Source organism: Salvia splendens, chromosome 8, assembly GCF_004379255.2.
Source record: "Salvia splendens isolate huo1 chromosome 8, SspV2, whole genome shotgun sequence".
Lineage (NCBI taxonomy): Eukaryota > Viridiplantae > Streptophyta > Magnoliopsida > Lamiales > Lamiaceae > Salvia > Salvia splendens.
Window position 1 is genome coordinate 28,449,968 of NC_056039.1, and position 25,872 is coordinate 28,475,839.

Consider the following 25,872-nt stretch of genomic DNA (forward strand, 5'->3'; position numbering starts at 1 on the left):
GTCCCTGATCGCCAAAAGGAGTTCGGCGAGGATGTCCCTGATCGCTATGATCGGGCTTCCTCCTGTCTCCTCTGGATGAGCTGTCTAAAGACCGTTTGCGACGGTCTGCCTCATCGGCACGGGAGAACTGGTCCGCAATGTCCCACATCTCTTGAGCTGTTTGCGGACTGCATTCCACGAGCTTTCTGTAGAGAGCTCCGGGCAGGATTCCATTTTGGAATGCCGAAATGACAAGTAGATCATTGAGATCATCTACTTGTAGGCATTCCTTGTGGAATCTCGTCATAAAGTCGCTGATCTTTTCGTCGCGACCTTGACGTATAGAAAGCAGCTGAGCCGAAGTGATTCGGGCTTCCGCTTTCTGAAAGAACCTCCTGTGGAAAGCATCCATTAGATCTCGGTAAGATCTAATGCTGCCTTGGGGGAGGCTATCGAACCACCTTCTTGCGTTCCCGATAAGCAGCTCGGGAAACAGCTTGCACATATGGACCTCATTGAGACCCTGGTTCGCCATGTTATACTGATAGCGTCCCAGGAAGTCATGAGGATTCACTAACCCGTCATAAGTCATCGACGGAGTTCGGTAGTTCTGTGGCAAGGGAGTTCGGGTGATATCGTCCGAGAACGGAGTCTTCAATGCTCCGTATATGGCGAACCCGACATCTCTTCGGTATGGAGGAGATGGAGTTCTCCTGTGATTCCGGTACCGAGGAGGAACAGGAACATGTCGGGGTTGAGGATTCTTCTTCCTGGAAGACACGGCACTACTGCGGTAGTGACTTTCATGTCTGGATGAGGAGGGAGAATCCACCGTTTTCGTCTCCGGCTTTTGGCCCTTTTGCAGGAAAATTAAGAACTCTTCCTGCTTCTCGGCCAAAAACAACTTGACAGCCTCGTTCAAATCGGGCTGCTGGGAAGACTCGGTGCGATGAGTCTTTGAGCGGCTTGTTCCTTCTCCGTGAGAACTGGAAGTAGATTTCTCCCGAGGCTGTTTTCCAGACCTGCGGGCTGGACTAGCTTCCTCATGGTTATCATGAACGGTATTATGGGTGTTACGTGATCTGGTATGCATTTTTTTTTTTTTTGGGTGGAAAAAGGGTCAAAAATTCGCTTTATCACAAATTTGGTTCTCTGTTTCCCACAGACGGCGCCAGTGATGGTTGGGCGAATTTTTGATGGTAATAAATGCAGGTAAAAAATATAGATCACGACACAAGGAATTACGTGGTTCGATTTACTGAGGTAAATCTACGTCCACGGGAAGAAAGGAGGGCAAGATTGTATTGCTTGATCTGGTTTACAGCTTACAAATACAGACTTGCTATATGATATTTGATGTCTAGAGAGCTTTTTTCCTCCTTAGTCTGTCTGATCTAAGTTCTATTTATACATTGAACTAAGATCGTGGCTTGCATCACCACTAACTAGGTCGTGGATGTCGTGGAGGTCATGAGATCCTGCATGGGTCCACTATCTCTTTGTTTGGTCCGCTATCCTGCATGAGATCCTGCATGAGTTGACACCACTAAATAGATCGTGTAGTGGAGGTCGTGGAGGTTCTGCATGAGTCCACTATCGTGGAGGTTCTGCATGAGTCCACTATCTCCCAGTTCGGTCGAATACTGAGACCGAACTGCTGAACTATTGCCGAGCAGCTTTTGCCGATCTGAGAGTAGAGCTTGATTGGTCGGCTTTTACCGAGCTGTAGGCTGGGGCCGAACTCTTTGGTAATGCCGAACTGATACTCTTCCTTGGGCTTTGGGCTGATGGGCCGTCACTGCTATTGGGCTTGTTTAGTACGTACCCCATCAGTCTTCTAATCTAGAATTTTCGAAGACGCGACGCTTTTCTTTCTATTATCCGATTCAAATGATAATCGTTTACATTAATCATAAAGTCACCGACCTACTAATTTAGAAAATGCTGCATAATAAAGCAAAGCAATTTTGCATAGTAATAAATTATTTAAATTAAAGGAGGCACGGCAACCGAATACTTTTAAAATCCTCTAATTATATATCCAGCCAGGTGACCAGCATCTCTTTAGACCACATTAATTTAGTTCAACTTGGCAAAAATTGCTAAACGCATCTAATATACCAACACATGATTGGATAGTTTTGTAATTACACAATATTTCCGTTAAATAATCAATTTAATTAGCATATTGCATTTTATGTGGAGTAGCATCCACAATAGGGACAAATGTCTCGGCGGACATCCCAAAACACCTTCTGCCACATCATAAGGACATCTCACAGTATTGCCACGTCATAAGGACATCCCACTCCACAATAGAGGACATCCCGAAGGGCATTTCGGCGGACATCCCAATAATCAAAATTCACAAATTCATAAATATAAAATTTTACGGAATTAAAATTTCGACACGAATACAGGGAAAATACAACCATTTTATTTTAAAAAAAACATACATAATTAAATAAAAAATACATAGTTAAAAAAAATACATAGTTCAAATTTAAAAAACATCCCAAAGCTTCGACACACGCGGTCCCCGCCTCACGCCTCGTCGTCCCTTGGCCAGACCCGCCGTCACTCCCGGGTAGGGGTGCAAGACCCAACTCGCGCCTCATACTGTCGATTACCCCCTTCAACATCTCCTTGTATAAGGGGTCAGTCGCCTCCCGCCACTTTTCTATGGTGTCGAGTAAGGTATGATTGTGCTGCATGCGCGCGAGGTGGGTGGGTTCGGCATTGTCCAGTCTAGGAGCTGCCGATTGGACCTCGTGGGACCCGCTGGGGCTTCCCCTAGCCGTGCGCATCGCGGTTTTTTGCTCAACCGGGCGATGGCTGCGGGAGAACGATGGAGGGGTCGGGATCTCTGCGGAGGCTTCGGGGAGGTTGTGGGAACCGGCACTGCTGCTGTACTCGCCGGAGGAGTTGAGCTTTGTCCGCTTCGGCCAGCCAGCTTCAACACCCGCACGAAACTTGGCAAAATCCTGCAGCACAAGATAGACATCCCAATATTTGAAGACGCTGAACTTCTTCTTCTTGTCGATGAACTGCTTCATGGACAAACTCTTCACATACTCCATGGACATCCGTTGGTTGTCGTACGGACGTTGTTTTCGTAGATGCCGGAAAATTGGGTGAGCGATCTCCTCAGCTGCTCCCACTGTTTCCAGCATTGCTCTCCATCGTGAGGCTTCCCACCTGTCGGGCTGAATTTGACGTAGTTCTGGCTAATGCGCCACCACATCCTGTCGATAGTCTGGTTAGCCCCGATGTAGGGATCCTCGACTATACTCATCCAGGCCTTTGCCAGGGCGACGCACTCCGCCTCGCTCCAGACGGTCCTCTTTCCCTCGCCGGCCTCCTCGTCCGCCTCCCCCCCGGTCGATGAGGACACGTGAGGACTCACTAGTGCCCTTGCCCTTGCCCTTCTTCTTCGACTTCCCTACCGCCGGTGGTATCTCAGTGGGAGACTCCCTGACCGGAGATAGACCCAACTCCTCCAAAGAGAAAGTCTCAATGCCGGTGAACTTAGTCTCAGGTGGAGTACTCTGGGTATCACTAGACAATAAATCCATGTAGGGGCGACACACATTGTCCCCAAGTGATTGGAGGACCCCCACTTTGCTACCCCTTGCAGCAGCAGGCATGCCCTGCATCATACCGTGCATCATCATCCCGGGCATCATTCCCCCCATCACGGGCATCATTTGGGGCACAATCCCTCCACTCCCCCCGGGCATTTGGGGCACCATCCAAGGGCACATATTATATTACCTGCCCATCATCGCCAATATTTGGGGCATCATCCCGGGCATCCCTGCAGTTCTGCCGGCGTTTCCCCCACCTCAAAGGGGGAACGTCGGCGTTTGTGACTCGCTCGTGACGGGAGAATCACTGTCATGCTCCATTTATCTTCACAAGAAATGAAAGTAGAGAGGGAGAAACTCGTTAATACAAGTGGTGTGAATGAAATGAAGTTCAACGAGCCGTATATATAGTGTTAAAATTCTTAATATCTTGTTCTACATCGATTTGGTAACGATCCTAGCTCACCTATAAAAGTATGGATAACCCTCCCCCTTATAAGCCCTTAAAAGGGGTGAGTGACTCATTTCTAATATGGTATCAGAGCTGGCCCAAGTCGATGATGGTTTTCTCTTATCTCTTATCTACCTCACAAGTGGAAGATCGATGTCCTTTCCGGCCCACATCAATGATGGTTCTTTTATCTCATGCATTGCCTACCCACGTGATGGAAGACCAATGTCATTTTCGGCCCACATGTGAGGAGGCGTGTTAAATTCTCTAAATTATGTCTCACATCGACTTGGTGAAGATCCAATCTAATCTATATAAGTGTGGACAACCATTTCCCTTATAAGGCTTTTTAAGGGGTGAGTGGCCCATTACGTGAGAGGGTGTGTTAAAATTCTTAATATCTTGTCCCACATCGACTTGGTAACGATCCTAGCTCACCTATAAAAGTATGGATAACCCTCCCTCTTATAAGACATTTTAAGGGGTGAGTGGCTAATTTCTAATATATAGAGTTTTTCTTTTTAAAAATAAAAATAAAAATGGGAAGTCCGCCGTGTCACCGCAATAGCGGACGTCACGACGGACGTCCGCTCACACCCGCGGACGACCTCTCGTCCGCAAGGACATCCGCGTCCGTCTCTTCCACTGTGATAGGGAACGTCTCCGACGGACGACCGACTCGCCGGTCGGACCTCCCACGGGACCTCCGCTATCGTAGATGATTTAATAGAGGCGACATAATTAAGATTCCTCCACCCCACAACTGAGCTCATCATTCCCACGTCAGCATAAATGGATGGTCATCCACAAAGCATGAGAGAGAAAAGAAAAAGAGAATGGTGATAATGTGATAAGATAAGCAAATATATAAAGCCTCCAATTTCAACCTTTTTAACTTTTTTAAGTTCAGTCACGAATGTTGATTTGGTCACTAACGGTGACGCATGAAAGATTATCCTCTTCTTTAATTCAAATTACTACTAATAGAGTAGTTCTCCAGTACTCCCTCCATTCCATAGTAATAAAAACGTTTCTTTTCAGCACGGAAATTAAGAAAAATTATATTAGATGAGTTAAGTAAATGGAGAATAAAGTGAAAAATGAGAAAGGTAGAGAGTTGAAGAGAGAAAAAAGTAAGAGAGAGTAAAGTATGTGTAGAAAAATGTGTTGATTTTTACTAATAGGGGAAATGACTCTATTACTATGGAATGTATCAAAATGACAAAATGATTCTATTACTATGAAACAGAGGGAGTATTAATTTGGACTATATTTTTCGCAAGATTGGTTTTACAATTTTATTTTCTTTTCTTAAAATTCTCTCGATATTCTTTTTTTTTAGATTTGACAAGAATATAATTCGTGTACGTGGGAATTAACATTATATTCTAAAAAATCTGTGGGAAAGAAATGAATCGGCCTTTACAATTCTATACTAAGTGCCTCCCACATTACGCCCTTTTCCGCTTAGATAAATTTCATTATTCCATATGAGGAATATCGAACTTTTATTTTTTTTCGGTGATACGATATGGGCATATAATATCTAAAAGATCTACATAGTCCCTTATTTTTTATAAAAGGGCTTTTATTTTATAGAAAATGTATGAACTTGTACTACTATGACATTAAATTTGTCATAATTATGTTATACTCCATATCGATAAGTTTTGAAATATAATAATAGTACACACACTATAAACTCTATTCGTTAATTAAGTATAATAATAAAAACTATATTCATTAATTCAATTCTTATGTATCTCAAAATGTTACGACTAATTTAATTTAGTCCTATAAAAAGTAGGAAGAAATACAGACGGCGGAAGTGTATCTGACTAAATGAGAGCAGCTTAAACACTTCCAATTGTTTATCAGAACAAAACAAACATATGCTGAAATTTATGTTGCTTCTACGAAAGTGGATTGGCATTGGATTTAATAATCGAATAAAATAAGGCCCTAAAATCAACACCCTTAGTTTTGTCATTTTATTACGGTTATACCATTTGACGGTTATAATCATCACGCCCACAATTTATAGTTGGAAGGAATAAATGAACAGATGCAGTACTCAGTTAGATTTATAAAAATCAATTTAATTTTTCGTGGAATGATGAATACTACTAAAGAAAAAATTTGAATTCTTTAATTAATAGAATATTACAAAAATTAGAAGTTTTAATTATATATACACAAAATTGAGTACTTTAATTAGAATGTTAATGACAACGACGGAGACGGCGGCATTACTGATAATTGGATCCCAATAGTTTAAGTATTTTATTAATATTCTTTAAAGTTCCTGACATTATAATTAGAGATAATTAAACAATTTAGGAGTTAACATAATAATTCTTCAAATATAAAATGATTTTAAGAGAATCTTTTACATATGGATACGATGGGGTTCGAATCCTATTATATGGGATAAAACATTACAAAAATATCAAGAATCTTAAATATAATTACTCCTATATCCAGAATCTGTATTGACGACTGCAAATATGAAACCCTATTATCCAAAATTATTTTTGTAGTTGACTCTAGAATTAAAAGGTGTTAAATTTTCATATGTAGAATTAAATTTAAAAGAGTTGTTGCTAAGGCTATCCACAACGCTGTCACTATACCGTCCCTTAAAACACTATTTGCGGGCCCCACTGTACTTTTGTACTTCATCCCTTAACTAAGGGACGGAACCTGCAACCCTCCGTCCCATACCGTCCCTTAAATTACTATTCATTCAATTTTATTTTTTTATTTTTTTCCACCAAATTCAATTAAAATAAAACACACTTCATTAAAAATAAAATAACATTACAACATAAAATAAAAATACAACTTATCATTCAAAAAAATAAAAAAAGACATAATTAAAATCCTAAAAAAATAAAAATAAAATAATTTAAAATACAATTTTATAGAAAATAAAAAAACTACTCCGCCGACGAATCATCCCCGAAGGCGGTGGAGGTGCCCTGAGGCCACTTGGAGGCGGGATACCAAGTTGTGCCGCCATAAACAGGACTCCGTTAAGCCAGACTTTGTATTGGGTGGGCGTAAAGCGGGAAGTGTCCGCCATTGTGGCGGTCATGTACATGGACATAAGGGAGTTCGAGGGTGCCCCCGAGCCCCAGCCCGCATTTCTCCCTTGCGGCCGACGGCGCCCACGGGAGGACCCCCGGCATCGTCTGCCGGGGTCTCCTTCTCCTGCGAGGCAAACTCTTGTGGCTCGATGCCCGAACCGCCCTCACCAGGCGAGTATTGGCCACTCGCCGTGTGCTTCGTGCGCTTCGAGGTCGAGCCCGATCTGGACCGCACACTGCCGACCCACCTTTCCTCGTCCCTGACGACCTCCCAAACATCGGCATATTTGAATTGTTTGTCGGTGTCTTCGTAGTAGACCCGCAGAGCCGACCTCAGAATGTCGGCTCCCGTGGCTCCGCTTTGGTAATGAGCCGCTTCATTCTTGGAGATGCCGCAGAATCGTTTGATCTCTCTGTCGACTCGGTCAAAGTGAGCGCGGAGCATCTTATATGTGCGGCGGCGGGTCTTTTTCGGCTTAATCTCGTGGTAGGCTTCGGTGACCTTTTCCCATAAACACTTTCGGGGTTGTTGATTCCCGACGATAGGATCGTACGAGACGTTGATCCAGGCGTTGTACACCGCCAGTGTTTATTTGGGGCCGTACGGATATCGGCTTAGATCCTCCTCCTCCTCTGCCTCCGCCCTGGAGCCTCCCCCGCCTCGGCATCCTCCCCCGCCTCGACCTTCTTTCGGAGTGGGTTGAACCGAATAATCCTCCCACAATAAGAAAAAGGAATAGTTATACCAAGTTATTAAAGGAGCTCCAGTTTTATTTGATTTTCCTTTGCTGAGGTCTACCTTCTAGCAACTGACTTTGATGCAATCTTTTGATTAGAATCATGTTTCCTTGCTTCACTATCGCCTCTAGTAATATTACAAAGGTTTTTGAGAAATCTCATTAATTACTTTGATTATTTGTACACTAAAAATTCTAATAGGCGAGTCACGAGTGTGATTAAGGGTGGTGGACTGGAAGGCTTAAAAAATTGTACTTTATATTGGCAATATTTATGGTTTTCATTTCTCTCCATCAAGTTTTTGAGTGAGTATAGCTAATTTGGACATGGTATTTCGTTTTGTTTCCACAGGAATTCTCGTTACCAATTGAGTCATACTGTTTCCAAGTGCACCACGCAGAAGTGCCTAATTGCCCGGGCTTAAGTAAAGTTGGTTCCAGTTTATCTTCAGATGCAAACATCCCGTACATCCAACTCTTTCCAAAGCTTCTACATTCAGCCTATGCAGCAGATCGACCCGTACAGCAGTTCCACTTTTCAAATTCTGAACAATGACTCAACTGGTAGCAGAAGCCAGGGAACTGAAGTTTCATTTCAATCTTCCCCTGATCAGTTCTTCACTCTGGAATCAACTCCCGCGACTGATTATGCTACATACCGTTCACCTTCAGCTCTAAGTGTCTCTTCCAGTAGAACCCCAGGGCTCTCAATCGTATGCATCCGATCTTTATCAGCCATCTGATGTTACTTACGGTTCACCTCTGAGTGGGTCTTCTGGCGTTAATGATGAAAACAAGTTGCTGCATGCCTTGTGTTGTGGGTATTGAGGAACGAACTTCGGGTTCCTGAATCTGATACCGATGATAGTGGAACCTTCAATGGTGTAGTTACACAACCTTCTCCCTTCACAAGATACAACAAAATCTTGGAAATGGCCCCTCACATGGACCTGATACAGTTACTTGTCGCCTGTGCTGAAATAGTATCGGAAGCCGATACCATATCTATGTCAGACAGGCAGGTTGCGATATCCGCTGCAGAAGCTTTGATGGAAATATTGGAGAAGAACGTTTCCGTGTCTGGTGAGCCTGCACAAAGATTGGAAGGACTCAGGGCTAGGCTGTTATCGTCGGGAAGCATAATTTACAAAAAGTTGAAGTGCAAAGAGCCAACGAGTTCAGAGTTGATGCCTTACATGGGCGTGCTCTATCAAATCTGCCCGTACTACAAGTTCGCTTACATGTCATCAAATGTTATCATCGGGGAAGCCATGGAGAATGAAAACAGGATCCACATAATCGATTTTCAGATTGCACAAGGTAGTCGGTGGATATCCTTGATTCAGGCTCTTTCTCGTCGGCCTGGTGGGCTGCCGTACATTCGCATCACCGGCGTTGATGATTCACAATCAGCTCATGCCCGAGGCGGAGGACTTGCTTTAGTTGGCCAGAAACTAGCAAAAGTGGCCGAGTCATGTGGGGTAGTATTTGAATTCAATGGCGCGGCCATGTCGGGTTGCCATGTCCAACTGGAGCATCTTAGAGTTCGGCACGGGGAAGCCCTGGCTGTGAATTTTCCCTACATACTGCACCACATGCCGGACGAGAGCGTGAGCACTGCGAATCACCGCGACCGCCGCCTCAGACTAATCAAAAGCTAGTCACCGAAGATCGTGACCCTTGTTGAGCAGGAATCCAACACTAATACCTCCACTTTTGCGCAGCGATTCTGCGAAACCCTAGACTAGTATACAGCAATGTTGGATGTTGATCGGAGATGATGCGATGCAGAATGAGTCGAACTCGATGAGAAAACTTGCGAGAGATTTTTATTGAATCTTGAGGAATGAAATCTCTGGTTTACAATTGAAAAACTTGAAAAACAATTCCCTCTCAAAACTCTTTTATAGCCGCCAAAGACAAAATCTAACTAACTAACAGAAAAATAAATCCTACGGCTAGGATTTATCCATCACTTAAAGTCTTCATCCGACGGCTCCTGAACTTCTCGGTCAAAGTTCAAGATGACTCAGCTCCAACTTGATTTCAATAGCTTCAACTAAGCAATTAACATCTACAAAACTCCACCTTCATTGCTTAGATGAAACCCTCATTACCCCCTGCACATATTCACCAACCTCAAGCACAATTCGAACTTTTCCTTCGGTAGTGGTTTGGTTAACATGTCTGCAGGGTTCACATTTGTATCAACCTTGAACAGCATTACCTTGCCATTCTCTACTTCTTCTCTCACAAAATGCATTCGCACATCTATGTGCTTACTGCGTTCGTGAAAAACCTGGTGCTTCGCTAAGCTCAAAGCTCCATTGTTATCACAGCCTATAGGTATTGCTCCCTGCTCAACTCCAAAATCACCTGCAATACCCTTTAGCCAAGAACTCTCCTTCACTGCAGCTGTCAACGCAATATATTCAGCTTCAGTTGTCGAGAGAGCCACTACGCTTTGCAAACCTGACTTCCAACTCACGGCTGCTCCATACATGGTGAAGATATAGCCGGATTGAGACTTTCTGGTATCCACACTACCAGCAAAATCACTATCACAAAATCCAACCAGAGCTTCTTTCTGATCATATCCACTGCTCTTGTACAAAATTCCCAGATTCCCAGCTCCTTTTAGATATCTGAGAATCCATTTTAGAGCTTGCCAATGCTCTTTCCCATAGTTGCTCATGTATCTGCTTGTGCAACTGATGGCTTGTGCTACATCCGGCCTAGTCCCAATCATTGCATACATTATGCTTCCTACCACATTAGCATACGGGATACACTGCATTTCAGTCATTTCCTCCTCAGTTTTTGGTGATTGCTCCATTGTCAGCCTGAAATGCTGTGCAAGTGGTGTAGCTGTCACTCTTGAGTTGTCCATTTTGTACCTTTTCAGCACCCTTGATATATAATCCGTTTGACTCAGCCACAACTCCCTTTTCCCTCTATTTCTGACAATATTCATGCCCAGAATTCTTCGAGCTGGTCCGAGATCTTTCATATCAAAAGCCATACTCAAATCATGTTTTACTTTCTGAACTTCACTCTTTGAGGCCCCTGCCACCAGCATATCATCGACGTACAGTAACAAATAAGCCACTGCAACATCCTTATCCTTCTTGATATAAACACACTCGTCATAGCTCGATCTTTCAAAACCATTTTTGAGCACAAAATCATCAAACTTCTTGTGCCATTGTCGGCTGGCCTGCTTCAAGCCATAAAGGCTCTTTTTCAGTAGACATACTTTGTTCTCCATGCCCTTTTGGACAAAACCCTCTGGTTGACACATATAGATGGTTTCTTCCAACTCTCCATGCAAGAATGCCGTTTTCGCATCTAGTTGCTCAAGTTCCCAATCAAGTCTAGCCACAACTGCCAATAGAATTCTTATCGATGTATGTTTAACCACTGGTGAAAATACCTCAGTGTAGTCAATTCCATGTTCCTGAGTGAACCCACGAGCCACTAACCTGGCCTTGAACCTGATTTGTTCACCATCTGCTGACTCAATTTTTCTCTTGAACAACCACTTGCAGGTTACCAATTTCCTTCCCTCCACCTTGTCCACAAGAACCCAGGTGCCATTCTTAAGAAGAGAATCAACCTCTTCAATCATAGCCTGAAGCCACTTATCTCTATCCCTGCAATTCATTGCTTCTTTATATGAAGCTGGCTCAGAGAACTCCACCTCCTCTGCTACACAAAATGCAAAATAGAGCATCTCACTGTCAGTGTATCTTGCTGGACGTTTCACATTCCTCCTCCTAGTTCTGTCTCTGGCCAGTTGATAAGTAGAGGTATCTTGTTGAGTTTCTCCCATTTCAGCTTGCTCACCATCAGGCTGCTGAACCACAGCCTCTCCATCAGAATCACCTTGCTGCTCCACCTCAAGCTGAACTATCTGGTGCTGATCTTGAGATGACTTTACTGAATTCTTCATAGGCATCTCATCTTCCACAAAAGTCACATCCCTACTCACCAAAATTTTCTGATTCCCAGGCTCTAAACACCAGAGTCTATAGCCTTTCACACCAGTTTGATATCCCAGCATGATGCACCTCACTGCCCTTGCATCCAATTTAGTCTTTTTCTGTAATGCAAAAGCCTTGCAGCCAAATGGCTTTAACTGAGAGTAGTCTCCATAGCTTCCATATCATCTGAGGTCCGGGGTGTCTCCATCAATGCTAGAAGATGGGAATTTGTTTATCAGCTTCACTGCAGTAGCCACAGCTTCTGCCCAAAACTTTTTCTCCAAACCAGAAGCTAATAGCATGCACCTTACCCTCTCCATTATTGTCCTATTGGCCCTCTCAGCAACACCATTTTGTTGAGGGTTCAATGGAACAATCCGATGTCTTTTTATTCCCTTCGACATACAGAATTCCCCAAACTCCTTTGAGACAAACTCCAATCCATTATCAGTTCGTAGACACTTCACCACACAGCCTTTCTCTTGCTCAACAATATTGCACCACTCTTTAAATTTTGATAGAGCCTCTGATTTTTCTTTCAGAATAAACACCCAAAATTTTCTAGAGTAATCATCAATAACTGTCATATAATATCTCCCACCACCTATAGACACAACAGGGGAGGGTCCCCATAGATCACTGTGCACATAATCTAAAGGGGCTGTGGAAGTGTGTTTACCTCTCTGATAAGGAGTTTTCTTGGCTTTTCCCATCACACACTCTTCACAGATCTTTGCAGGTTCTGCATCAACACTAGTTATAACATCTCTCTTTACTAACTCTTTGATGCTTCCCATGGCTGGATGTCCCAGCCTCTTGTGCCAGAGATCACATGACTCCATCTTGACAACATTGGCTTGATTTCCAGATATAATAGCTGAGCCACATAGGTAGTAAAGGCTGCCATTTCTTCTGCCCTTCATCAACACTACCCCTTTCCTTTTCACCTCCATAACTCCATCATTCGAATGAAATGAGCATCCCTTTCTTTCCAACATCCCCAGGGAGATCAGGTTTCTTCTCACCTCTGGGATGTACCTCACTTCACTCAAGATGGCCGAAGAATCATTGTCAAGTCTGAATCTGACCTTGCCGATTCCCTCAATGCGGCATATCTGATTGTTGCCTAAGACAACCGAGCCATGCGCCTCTGCAAACTCCTCAAACAATTCCAGTCTAGGACACATATGTAGGCTGCATCCAGAGTCTAGTATCCAAGGTTCCCCACATGCTTTCTCCATCACGTTCAGGGCATGTGGAACCTCTTCTTCTTGCACGCAGTCGGTTGTGGGTTTAGATTGATTGCTTTCTTGAGCCTGCTTCCTCTTCCACGCGAAGCAGTCCTTTTTAAGATGGCCCGGCTTCTTGCACCAATGGCAAGAACGCGTCTCCTTTTGATCAAAGCCACCATTCTTTGGAGCCTCCTTCTTGGATGGCTTCTTGCCCTTGTATTTCTTGATATTCAGACTTTCAGAGACAACTTCAACACTCTTTTCCCCATGCCTCTGAATTTCCTTTGATCTTATTGCAGATTGAACCTGCAATAGATTGACAGTCCCATCTCTCCCAAATAGGATCGCATCCCTCATTTGGTCATAGGATCTGGGCAGAGCATTTAATAGGAGAATAGCTTTGTCTTCTTCCCCGAGCTTCACATCGATGTTCTCTAGGTCATCGACAGCCTTGTTAAACTCTTCCAGCTGCTCCAAAATATCTTTATCTTCCACAAACCGATACGAATATAGCCGCTGCTTCATAAAGAGCCGATTAGCCAGCGACTTAGTCATATAAAGCTCCTCACATCTTTCAAGAATCCCCATCGCAGTCTTTTCCTTAGCCACTTCGCGTAGAACTTTATCACCCAGACTCAAGATCACCACGCTATGCGCTTTTGCAAGCACCTCCGCTCGCTTAACCTTGGCCCTTTCATCAAGCACCACGGCTGGATCTTCCACGACTAATGCGTCTGCTAACCCTTGCTGTATCAGCAACGCTCGGATCTTCATTCGCCAAAGACCGAAGTCGTTCTTCCCCGTAAACTTCTCCGCCTCGAATCTTGAGGCCATTGTCGTCGATCCAGTGCTCTATCCGGTGTCAGCTACTTCGCGTCGTCTCCGCCCCTTCCCACAGACGGCGCCACTTGTTGGATGTTGATCGGAGATGATGCGATGCAGAATGAGTCGAACTCGATGAGAAAACTTGCGAGAGATTTTTATTGAATCTTGAGGAATGAAATCTCTGGTTTACAATTGAAAAACTTGAAAAACAATTCCCTCTCAAAACTCTTTTATAGCCGCCAAAGACAAAATCTAACTAACTAACAGAAAAATAAATCCTACGGCTAGGATTTATCCATCACTTAAAGTCTTCATCCGACGGCTCCTGAACTTCTCGGTCAAAGTTCAAGATGACTCAGCTCCAACTTGATTTCAATAGCTTCAACTAAGCAATTAACATCTACAAGCAATGTTTGAGTCTATCGACGCAGGGAGGACAGACAACGGATGAGGGCGGAGGAGCACTGCGTGGCAAAGGACATAGTCAACATTATAGCGTGTGAGGGGATCGAGCGAGTGGAAAGGCACGAGCTGTTTGGTAAGTGGAGAATGAGACTTGGAATGGCGGGATTCTCCCAACTCAGACTCAACCTGGCGGTTAGTAACTCGGTGAGGGACATGTTGAAAGCATATAGCCCAAATTATCGAATAGCGGACCTCGGCGATGGTGCTCTGTATCTCGGATGGAAGAATAGAGCTTTAGCTACAACTTCGGCATGGAGATGATGATTGTCTGTGAAGAGAATAATACTTGTAGGTTTATATTAGAGTTGAATCTACATGTAAACAGAATCAAGTGTGTTTTTAATCAGTGGCTAAAACTTGACATTCTTTGCCACTTTATTGTCAGTTGGTTTGTAGTTTGCTATGGCCATGTGGATGTGTATACAATTTAATCTTTCTTGCTAATAATCGAAGGTTGGAACTCCCAACTGAGAAGTCACATAAAAATTGAAGGAATACAAGTGGAATGCCATAGCACACTTGTTTTGGCAGAACAAGTTGGATTGGCAAACTCATCAAGAAGTTGAGCCAAGGCTGAAGTGATGAGCAAGGTCCAAGCTTGGATTAGTGTATGTGGTCAAGCAAATAAATTGAAACATTTCTGCAGCATTTTGGTGTCACATCATATCTACTCATCTTTCTTTTTTCCTTTTCTTATGCTTATATATTTTGCCCTGTTTCTTTCCAACTTGTATTTTTTTTGTCAAAAAGAATGTTCTGTGTAACACCCCTTACCCGATTATTTTAATAATCGAATAAATGATATCACATTTTGGTACAAAACTCGAATTTAATATAAATTCTTTATATATATATATATATATATATATATATATATATATAGGTGTGATCAAATACAAACTCTCATTTATCATGCAAACTACAAACTCTAATCACACACCATCATTGTAACTAATCTACGGCTGTTAGGAGGTTACAAATTCGATGTCACCGGGCAGTACAATTTATGTCAGCGGGGGGTGTATATGGAAATATTTTTTGCCGGCAGTTACATACATCCTCATTTCACTCCAATTCTGCTTTGATTTTGTTGTTGATCCTCCTGTTATTTTTGTTGTTGACATTGCTGAAGGTGTGTTGCTGACATTATTAATTTGATGTTGACATTTGGTGTTAACATTATTGGAAATGTACATTTTTAGAGTTGGTGTTGTCATTGTTGCTAAACGAATGATTTTAGAGTTGTTGTTTACATTTTGTTGACATCGTTGATGGTGTGTTAATCACATTCTGCTTTGATTTTGTTGTTGCTCCTCCTGTTATTTTTGTTGTTGACATTGCTGAAAGTGTGTTGCTGACATTATTAGTTTGCTGTTGACATTTGGTGTTAACATTATTGGAAATGTATGATTTTCCATTGTTGTTGACATTGTTGACATTGTTGATGAAAATTGGGGTTTTCAACGAAAACCTCACCTCCGGCTGACGCTCCAGCCGCTTGACCCGCTCGCCTCGCAGAACTCATGTCAACGCGATCCTTGAAGAATGGCGATTGCGTGGAGTACAGATTCGAAACGGTGGAATGGAGGAAATTGGAGAGGTGAGACGTGTTTAATGGGTGGAGCGTTGAACATGCTTAATTGATGGAATGGAAGAGAGAAGGGAAGACGTGATAAATGAGAGGTGCGATGAATAGCCGATATTATTGGGATTCCTTAATCTAAACGGATTTTGTGATTTTAGCTTATAATTTTTGTCCCAAAAATAACCCTTGGTGACATCTTTTATAAGCTATGTTGACATGTTGAGAGCCCATAAATTAGAACCGTCGATTAAATATACTTAATGGATGAGATTATAGTTTGCATAGTTTGTATCTTAGGGAGTTTGTATATTATCACGACCCTATATATATATATATATATACCTTATTTTTCCTTTGCTTAGTAAACGAGAAAACTGTTATGTAGCATCTAGAATTAGACCGTAAGCCTGTTCTCAAAAAGTCTATATATATTTATACAACAAGAACAACTATTTACCAACATATACTCCACATATTTTAGCCAACGTGTATGAATTATAAAAAAATGTTCCAATTACATTACACTTCTTACCCATGCTGTTAGAATATGGAAATAGAATAACTGCTAATTAGGGAACAAATCATGGGATTAGTATGTAATTGATATGTGTAATTGATAGGACCATAATTAGGGGATCTCCTTGTTAGGGTTTTGTATACTAGAAATCACCTTTCGAGTGATTGCATACTGTAAAACTCTAATGGTTATTTTCCAATAAATACAACAGATTATTTTTGTCATAATGTTGTTATGTTTTACATTTAATGGTTGTTTATTGCATATTTAAATGTATAAGCAAACGTAACAAAGTCTAAGTCTTTGTTTTAATAGACCGGTTGTGGGCGTCGTCCAATTTAAGGTAACACGGTCAGTTCTAAACAAAGAAAAATAAGAATTTCACAACCTAGATAGGCCTAGACTACCTATCGCGAAAGGTTGCAATGTCAGTCCGATTATTTCTAAGCCTTATTGAAATAAGATGACGTTGGTGTGGTATAGCACTGAATGGATCTAACAGCAAGACGAGTCTTTATGCTATCTATTGAAAGACGAGGTCTTGATAATTAATTTCTTAATCAATGTACGTTAGCATTGAGCATACGATATTGAGTATCCACTACTTTGACTTACCAAAGGTGCTGGTTTTTCATAACCCAACGATCCAGGCATATTGGGTAGTGGTGATCATTATCTAGAGGTGCTAGGATTGCTATCATGTTGAAACGTGCGCGAGGAGAGTCTCGTTTGATAACATCCACAAGAGGAGCTCGAAACAAGGTTTTTTTTATTCGGAACCTAGCTAGTTGGAGTTTAATTACTCTATGAAGAATAAATAAGAGTTTCTTGCTAAGTCCACTCTTGGAATTCGAAATATGTTAATTAATTAAGTCTATAGCAGATATTAATTAATTAATGGATGTTTCTATCTTAAGCGCGGGAAATAAATCAAATGCAATTAAAGGAAACCCGGAATACTTGTAATTTCGGATTTGGAAGGCAGTGCAATATTACTTCTGTAGTGGCTCTCGTAATATTCCAATATAAGCTTATATTAAATTGTGGGTTCAATTTAATTAGTAAAAAGCTAATTGGGTGAGGCATGTTCCAAATTCTTCCTTAGATCCCTGACTGGGCTCAATGTGTGACTTAATATAAATAGGAGAATAAAGGAGACAGAAATGGACTTTTTTGAATACACAAAATTTTCGTCCCCCTCTAGAAAGAGAGAGCTCGAAATTTGTGCTTCCTCCGTGAGCAGTTTCTGTCTTCCATTATTCGAGTCCTAGTACGTTGGTGAGATTTGCCCACACAAATATCAGCGTATAGTCCGGGACACCAGTCAGAAGATCCGAGGTCTTGTATTGAAGATCTTCACGTGGAGACGGAGCAAGCCATCATCGATTCTTAATTGAATCTACGAGGTAAATTGGCTAATTCCGTAGTAAGCATGTTTTTGGGATTTTATGTGCTAAAGCATGTTTTTAATTCAAGTTATGAGCATGATACATGTGACAATTATGCGAATAGAATTTGTCTAAATAATCTGCTAAATAGATCAAATTCATATGATCGGTAAATTCATGCACGCTTCCGCTGCCAACCCCCTTCACTCCTTCCATATGTAAATTAGGGCAACTCTCTATATTAAGAGAGTTGCTCCAGTCGATCAATAAGAGACAGAAATTCATCCCAACCATGGTTATTGCTTCTTCCCTCTCGATTAATCAATTTAATATGGTACCAGAGCAGGTTGAGCAATATGGACTCAGAATATAACATCATCATCATCCAAATACCAATCTCGAACCCCGACCAAGAGGCAATAACCTGCAATCATCAGAAAAACGATGTTAGAATAAGAAAACGAGAATAAAAGTTCGATGGTGAACTTCTCGGACGACATCACAATGAAGTTTGCAGAGTTTCTCCGACACCTCCAGACCGCGCCAATCACCCCACGACCGATGACGGTAAACGCAGAAAACCTCGGTGAGGTAGTCGTCTCAACCAAGTTATCGGGAGACAACTACCCACTGTGGGCGAACCCCATCAAACGTGCAATAGGGGGAAAGGGTCTAACCTCTCACATCTCGAAGGATTCTGAACCACCGGCAGAAACAGATCCTGGCCACGAGACATGGCAAAAATTGGATCACTGCGTGTTCGGGTGGATCATCAACAACATGGAGCCCGAACTCGTGAATGAGGTATCGCAATACCCAACTGCTCGAGAACTTTGGGAGGGGCTAGCCGTGACATACGACAGTGGAGGAGACTCACTCCAAGTCTACGACTTACACCGGAAAGCAAGCAACATCAAACAGGGCGAAATGACCCTCGAACAACTTGGAACCGACTCCAAAGCCTTTGGATGTCAATTGATAGAAAGAAGCCAAATCCGATGAAGGACCCGGAGGATATCATTGCCTACAATCGGGAGAGACAAGAGACCAGGCTCTTCCAATTCCTAATGGCCCTCAACGACGAACACGAAGTAACCCGAAGAGAAATTCTCAAGCGGGAGCCCTTGCCCTCGGTTCGGGACGCCAGCGCGACCGTCCGGCGTGAAGCAAAAAACGACGGAGTACTCAAACCCCAGGTTGCTGAAGGAAGGGAACCTCAAACCAGCGGCGGAATCGGGACGGGACTTGCGTCACGCAGTGGGGGACGGTCGGGGCAGACCCCTAGTCGAGGAGAAGAGCGACGGACAGAAGATGATCGGAACAGACTGATCTGCAGCCATTGCGGGGGGGAGAAAGCACACAAAAGACCAGTGCTTCCTCCTCGTAGGGTACCCGGAGTGGTGGGACGAGATTAAGCGGAAGAGAGCTTCACGAAATGGCAACCGCCGAGGAGGAACATGGACTGCCATACCAACCGGAGGAGACCAGGCTTCCAGCGCCGCTTGCGCGGCGGGTAGCACCAGCACCCTCACCGGCAGGATCGTTGAAATCGAGGGAGGAGAAGAGCTAGCGGTGCAGACAGGGGAGGAAATGGCAACGGCTAGGGTTTGCCGAGGTAAAGGGGGGAGCATTTTGCACATGAACCCCTCAAAAGCAGGTTCTTCATTTAATACACCCACATTTTTGCCATTATCACATAATACACCCCATGTTTCCAGAAAATTGTGCCATACACCCCATATCCTTTCTGCTAGGTCCCTGGATAGTCCGAAATTAGATAATAAGCCCCATTACTCACATATTGTTGGAAAAGGCCCATTTATAGTCCATTTTCTAAAATTAACCCAAAAAATTCAGTGCAAAAATAGTTTTTCTGTACTTGGAACACTCTCTACCGCATGCCTTACTTCCGAAAAACCACATAAAGACAAGGACTGGATTTTTTACTGTGGAGCAACTGACACTATGTCATTTGATATTACTGATTTTACTGGAATCACTGAATCCAAGAAAAGCTATCTTCAGACCGCTAATGGGGAATTACTTCCAGTCCAAGGAGCGGGAACAATTAAAATTTTGCCCACTCTGAGTATTTCAAATTGTCTATATGTTCCGTCCTTGTCTCACAAACTGCTATTAGTCAGTCATGTTACAAAGGAGCTTAATTGTACTTTGCTGATGCAACCCTCATTTTGTATGTTACAGGATATCCGGACGGGGACGATTGTTGGGCGTGACACTGAACGAGAAGGACTCTACTATGTGGACGAGATAGCTCAACAGAGTAATGTGTTGCTGACTCACGGATCTACAGAACGACAGGCTTGGTTATGGCACCGGCGACTAGGACACCCATCTTTAGGGTATCTTAAAACCTTATTTCCTAGATTTGATAAAATTTCTCATTTGAACTGTGATACTTGTTTTCTGGCGAAGAGCCACAGACATTCGTTTAGAATTAATAATACCCGTGTAGACCATGTTTTTTCCCTTATTAATTCTGATATTTGGGGGCCTGCACCAGTCATGGGTGGTGGAGGTTTTAAGTATTTTTTGCTCTTTATTGACGATTGCTCGCGTATGACATGGGTCTATTTTTTAAAGTCCAAATCTGAAGTCTTTGAAAAATTTGCCCTGTTTTACACCTTTGTCCAAACTCAATACAAGAAAAATATCCAAATACTTAGGTCCGATAACGGGGGAGAATATGTCAATAGTCAGATGCAACAGTTCTTAGCAAAAAGGGGTCTTATACACCAAACCACCCGTCCTCACACACTTGAATAAAACGGGGTAGCCGAAAGAAAAAATAGGAAACTACTTGAAATGACTAGAGCTCTCCTAATTGATTCCAAGGTCCCAAAATCTTTTTGGCCCGAAGTCCTAGCCACCTCAGTCTACACTTTGAACCGTCTCCCAACAAAAGGCCTTGATAGAAAAACACCCATTCAAGTCTTATCAGCCCATACAGAACTGCCCTTACCATTCACACTTGAACAAAAAAATTTTGGGTGCTCTGTCTTCATCCACATTCCCAAAATTGAACGAACCAAGTTCTCCCCATGTGCGATAAAAGGAGTGTTTGTGGGATATGGAATGCACCAAAAGGGGTACCGTTGCCATGACCCAAAATCCAAAAGAATGTTTGTCACGATGAACTGTGACTTCGTAGAAAATGAATACTTTTATCACCAACTTAGCGGTCAGGGGAAGAAAGAACCAGAAACAGAAATTGACCCACTAAGTTTGCTTCCTAATCCTATTATAAACCCTAGCCCGAGTCCGAATCCCGGTCATGAGCCAAGTCCTGATCGAGAAGAGGACCCAACAGAGGAGTTTAGCATTACTGCCGAGCACGTCTCTGACACTCCAGTGGAGTTCGTCAAGATCAGTGACATCGTCGCAGTACAATCCCCGGCCGATATTCCTGAGGTAAGAGAAGATGCTGACCCTAGTGAAACTCTTTGGCTTGAAACTAACCATGATCACAGCAAAGAGCCGGAAGCAACCACAAGTGGACAACAACGGGTTCTACCGCCAAGAAGCACCAGGGGAGTACCACCAAAGAAATACTCCCCAGATTGGAAGGGACGAAAGACACAATACTCCATTGTGAACTCCGTGAAATCCCATATGACAGAAATGGCGAAGGTCTTTGAAGCAGCACTATATGAGGAAGATATTCCGCACTCTGTGGAAGAAGCAATGAAGCATAAACAGTGGAGGGATGCCATGAAACGAGAAATGGACGCACTGCTAAAGAACAACACTTGGGAAAAGTGTGCACTGCCAGAGGGGAAGAGACCCGTTGGGTGTAGGTGGATCTTTACGATCAAAAGGCGAGCTGATGGATCAATCGAGAGGTACAAAGCTATACTTGTCTCAAAGGGATACACCCAGACCTATGGGGTGGATTATGCTGAGACTTTCTCACCTGTGGCGAAAATGAGTACTAGAGTCCTACTAACCGTTGCTGCAAATCAGAATTGGCCACTTCACCAATTTGACGTCACCAATGCCTTCCTCCACGGAGAATTGAAGAAGGAAGAAGAAGTATACATGGAGGTCCCCCGGGATACTCTGAAGAGTTTGCACCTAGGCAAGTCTGTCGCCTGAAGAAGACCCTATATGGCCTAAAGCAGTCCCCAAGGGTATGGTTTGGAAGGTTCTGTCAAGCAATGGAGAAGTATGGCTACCAGCAGAGTAACTCAGACCACACTCTATTCCTTAAGAGGGAAGGTAACAAAATAACGTGTCTCCTTATATATGTGGATGACATGATTATTACAGGAAATGATACCGAAGAAATCGAGAAGCTAAGGACAAACTTGTTCAAAGAGTTTGAGATGAAGGACCTGGGTGCACTAAAGTACTTCCTCAGAATTGAAGTGCTGAGATAAAAAATGGGCATATTCTTACGACAAAAGAAATATGTACTCGATCTTCTGATAGAAATCAGCTTACTTGACTGCAAGCCTGCCGAGACGCCGATGGTACAGAATCATAGCCTAAAGATAGAAGAAGGAGCACGAGCTACAGATAGAGAGCGTTATCAACGCTTAGTCGGGAAGCTAATCTACCTAGCTCATACCAGACCGGACATAGCCTATGCTGTTGGGGTGATAAGCCTGTTTATGCACAATCCACAAGAGGAGCACATGAACGCATCAATGAGGGTGGTGAGATACTTGAAGGGCACAATAGGGTACGGAATTTTACTGAAAAATGAAGGGCACTTAGAAGTCTCAGGATACACTGATGCTGACTGGGCAAGTAATCCGATCGACCGAAAGTCAACTGCCAGATACTTCACATTCATAGGCGATAACCTCGTCACTTGGAGGAGCAAAAAGCAGAAAGTAGTGGCACTTTCTAGCGTTGAAGCAGAATTCCGAGGGGTAAAAAACGGAATCACTGAAATCCTATGGATACGAAGACTGTTAACCGAGATTGGCTTTCCACCCACTCAGAAAAGTAAATTATTCTGTGACAACAAAGCAGCAATCAGCATTGCCGAGAACCCAGTCCTACATGATCGAACCAAGCATGTGGAGATCGACCGCCACTTCATCAAGGAGAAGATAGAAAAAGGAATCATTGAGCTACCCTTCGTTCGCTCACAAGAGCAACTAACAGACATTCTAACCAAAGCAGTCAACTCAAGGATGTTCAAAGAAGTACTCGACAAGCTATGTATCGGAGATGCCATTACTTAGCTTGAGGGGGAGTGTTAGAATATGGAAATAGAATAACTGTAATTAGGGAACAAATCATGGGATTAGTATGTAATTGATATGTGTAATTGATAGGACCATAATTAGGGGATCTCTTTCCATATGTAAATTAGGGCAACTCTCTATATTAAGAGAGTTACTCCAGTCGATCAATAAGAGACAGAAATTCATCCCAACCATGGCTATTGCTTCTTCCCTCTCGATTAACCAATTCAATACATGGCACAACTAATATGTCAAAATAATTATTCAAACGCAAAAGAGTTGACTCTTTGATAGTTAATTTGAGAAATAATTTTGAATAAAACTAATTTTAGATACATTTATGATTTCTATATAATTTTTAAAAGACAATAGTCATCCTATTCTATGATCATGGTGTGTGCGTATATGTAAAGGTATCGATTAAAATCGCATACAACATTAGTATAAAACATGCTTTCATAGCTCAGTTGGTTAGAGCAGCCGTATCGATTAAAATCGACTCTCAATGAAAGCATTTTTCACGATTTTTATGGTATAAATATAAGCGGAAAAGGAAATCGATCATGTTTTCCTTTATTGGTTGTGTGGCCCACCTTGTGAAGGATTGGATTTTTAAAATTGGGCCTTATTCCATATTTTCATGTCATTACAATATTTATTGGCCAGAGGCTGAATACCACACGACCAACATTTACGTGGTACAAAATTACTAACAACAACCTAGTATGTCCTATATAATTTTACATGGAAATCTGTTGAAGTTTGATCGGAGATAGCACCGGAGATTAAGATCTTGTGCGTGATTGAAAAAGTATTGAAGTCTTGAAGAAGAATTTTATTGATTGAAAAATGAGCAACTCACTCAAACAAACTCAGCTTTTGCCTCTTTTTAACTACTGTTACAAAAACTAACGGCTATTAACAAAAAACTAATCCTATGGCTAGGATTCAATCTTCTTCATCTCACAAATCGGACGGCTGCTGAGACTTCAGCTTAGTTGAGCTGGTTGCAGCTCCCTTTTCTTCTAACTCCTTCATCAATTGCAACTAAGCAATTAACTACTTACAAATCTCCACCTTCATTGCTTAGCTGAATTGTTGTTGCCTCTGCATACCAACCAACTTCAAGCAAAGCTCAAATTTCTCTCTTCCCAACGGCTTTGTCAGCATATCCGCAGGGTTCTTTGCAGTATCAACTTTGAACAGCCTGACCCTTCCTTTCTCCACCTCTTCCCTCACAAAATGTAGCCGAACATCTATGTGTTTGCTACGTTCATGAAACACCTGGTGCTTCGCCAAACTCAGTGCACCATTGTTGTCACACCCAATGGGAATAGCCTGCTACTCCACCCCAAAGTCTGCAGCCATTCCTCTTAACCAAAAGCTCTCTTTAACAGCCGAAGTGAGGGCAATATACTCGGCCTCAGTGGTGGATAATGCCACCACATCTTGCAAGGCCGACTTCCAACTTATTGCTGTACCATACATGGTAAATATATACCCAGACTGAGATCTTCTTGTATCAACATTCCCTGCGAAGTCACTGTCGCAAAATCCCATCAGCACATCAGCCTCAGATTCAATATTAGCCTTGAATAGAATCCCAACATCTCCAGCTCCCTTTAGGTATCTTAGTATCCATCTTAAAGCCAGCCAATGTTCCTTTCCATGATTGCTCACGAATCTACTTGTGCAGCTGATTGCTTGGGCCACATCTGGTCTGGTCCCAATCATTGCATACATCACACTCCCCACAATGTTTGCATACGGGATAGCTTGCATTTCCAGCCTTTCTTCCTCAGTCTTTGGTACTTGCTCCATTGACAGCCTAAAGTGTTGAGCCAATGGAGTACTTGTTGCTTTGGTATCTTCCATCCTGAACTTCTTGACGATTCTGGAGACATAGTCAACCTGGTTCAGCCATAACTCTCCCCTTTCTCTATTTCTGACTATGTTCATGCCCAAGATCCGCTTAGCTCCACCCAAGTCTTTCATGTCAAAAGCAGACCCGAGATCATCCTTCACCTTCTGCACCTCTTGTTGAGAGGCTCCTGCCACCAACATATCATCCACGTACAGAAGTAAATAAGCAACAGCAACACATTTCTTCTTCTTTATGTATACGCACTCATCATACTTGGACCTCACAAACCCATTCTTGAGCACATGGTCATCAAATTTTTTATGCCATTGCCTACTAGCTTGCTTGAGACCATATATGCTCTTCTTGAGCAAACACACCTTGTCTTCCATCCCTGGCTTGATGAACCCCTCAGGCTGAGACATGTAAATAGTTTTCTCCAAGTCTCCATGCAAGAATGCGGTTCTTACATCCAATTGCTCAAGTTCCCAGTTCATCCTTGCCACCACAGCCAAGAGAATCCTAATTGATGTGTGCTTGACCACGGGTGAGAACACCTCATTGTAGTCCACCCCATATTCCTGTGTGAACCCTCTGGCCACCAACCTAACCTTGAATCTTATTTGTTCATTATCAGCGGACTCAATCTTTTTCTTGAAAAGCCATTTGCAGCTGACTAACTTTCTGCCCTCCAGCTTGTCTACTAGGATCCAAGTCCCATTTTTGATGAGGGAATCAATCTCCTCAATCATAGCCTTCAACCATCTATCATTTTCCTTGCAATTCATGGCCTCTTTATAAGAACCAGGCTCTGCAAAGTCTATTTCTTCTGCCACACAGAGAGCAAAGTACAACATCTCTGAATCTGCAAATCTGCTTGGTGGTCTTACATTCTGCCTTCTTGTCCTGTCTCTTGCTAGTTGATAATCTCTCAGGTTAGTTTCTCCAGCTACA

General features: G+C 42.7%; 1 pseudogene; it reads left to right on the top strand.

The window, feature by feature from the left end:
• Positions 1 to 8,295: 8,295 nt before the first annotated feature.
• LOC121746026 lies at positions 8,296 to 14,609 on the top strand (annotated as a pseudogene).
• Positions 14,610 to 25,872: the final 11,263 nt, after the last annotated feature.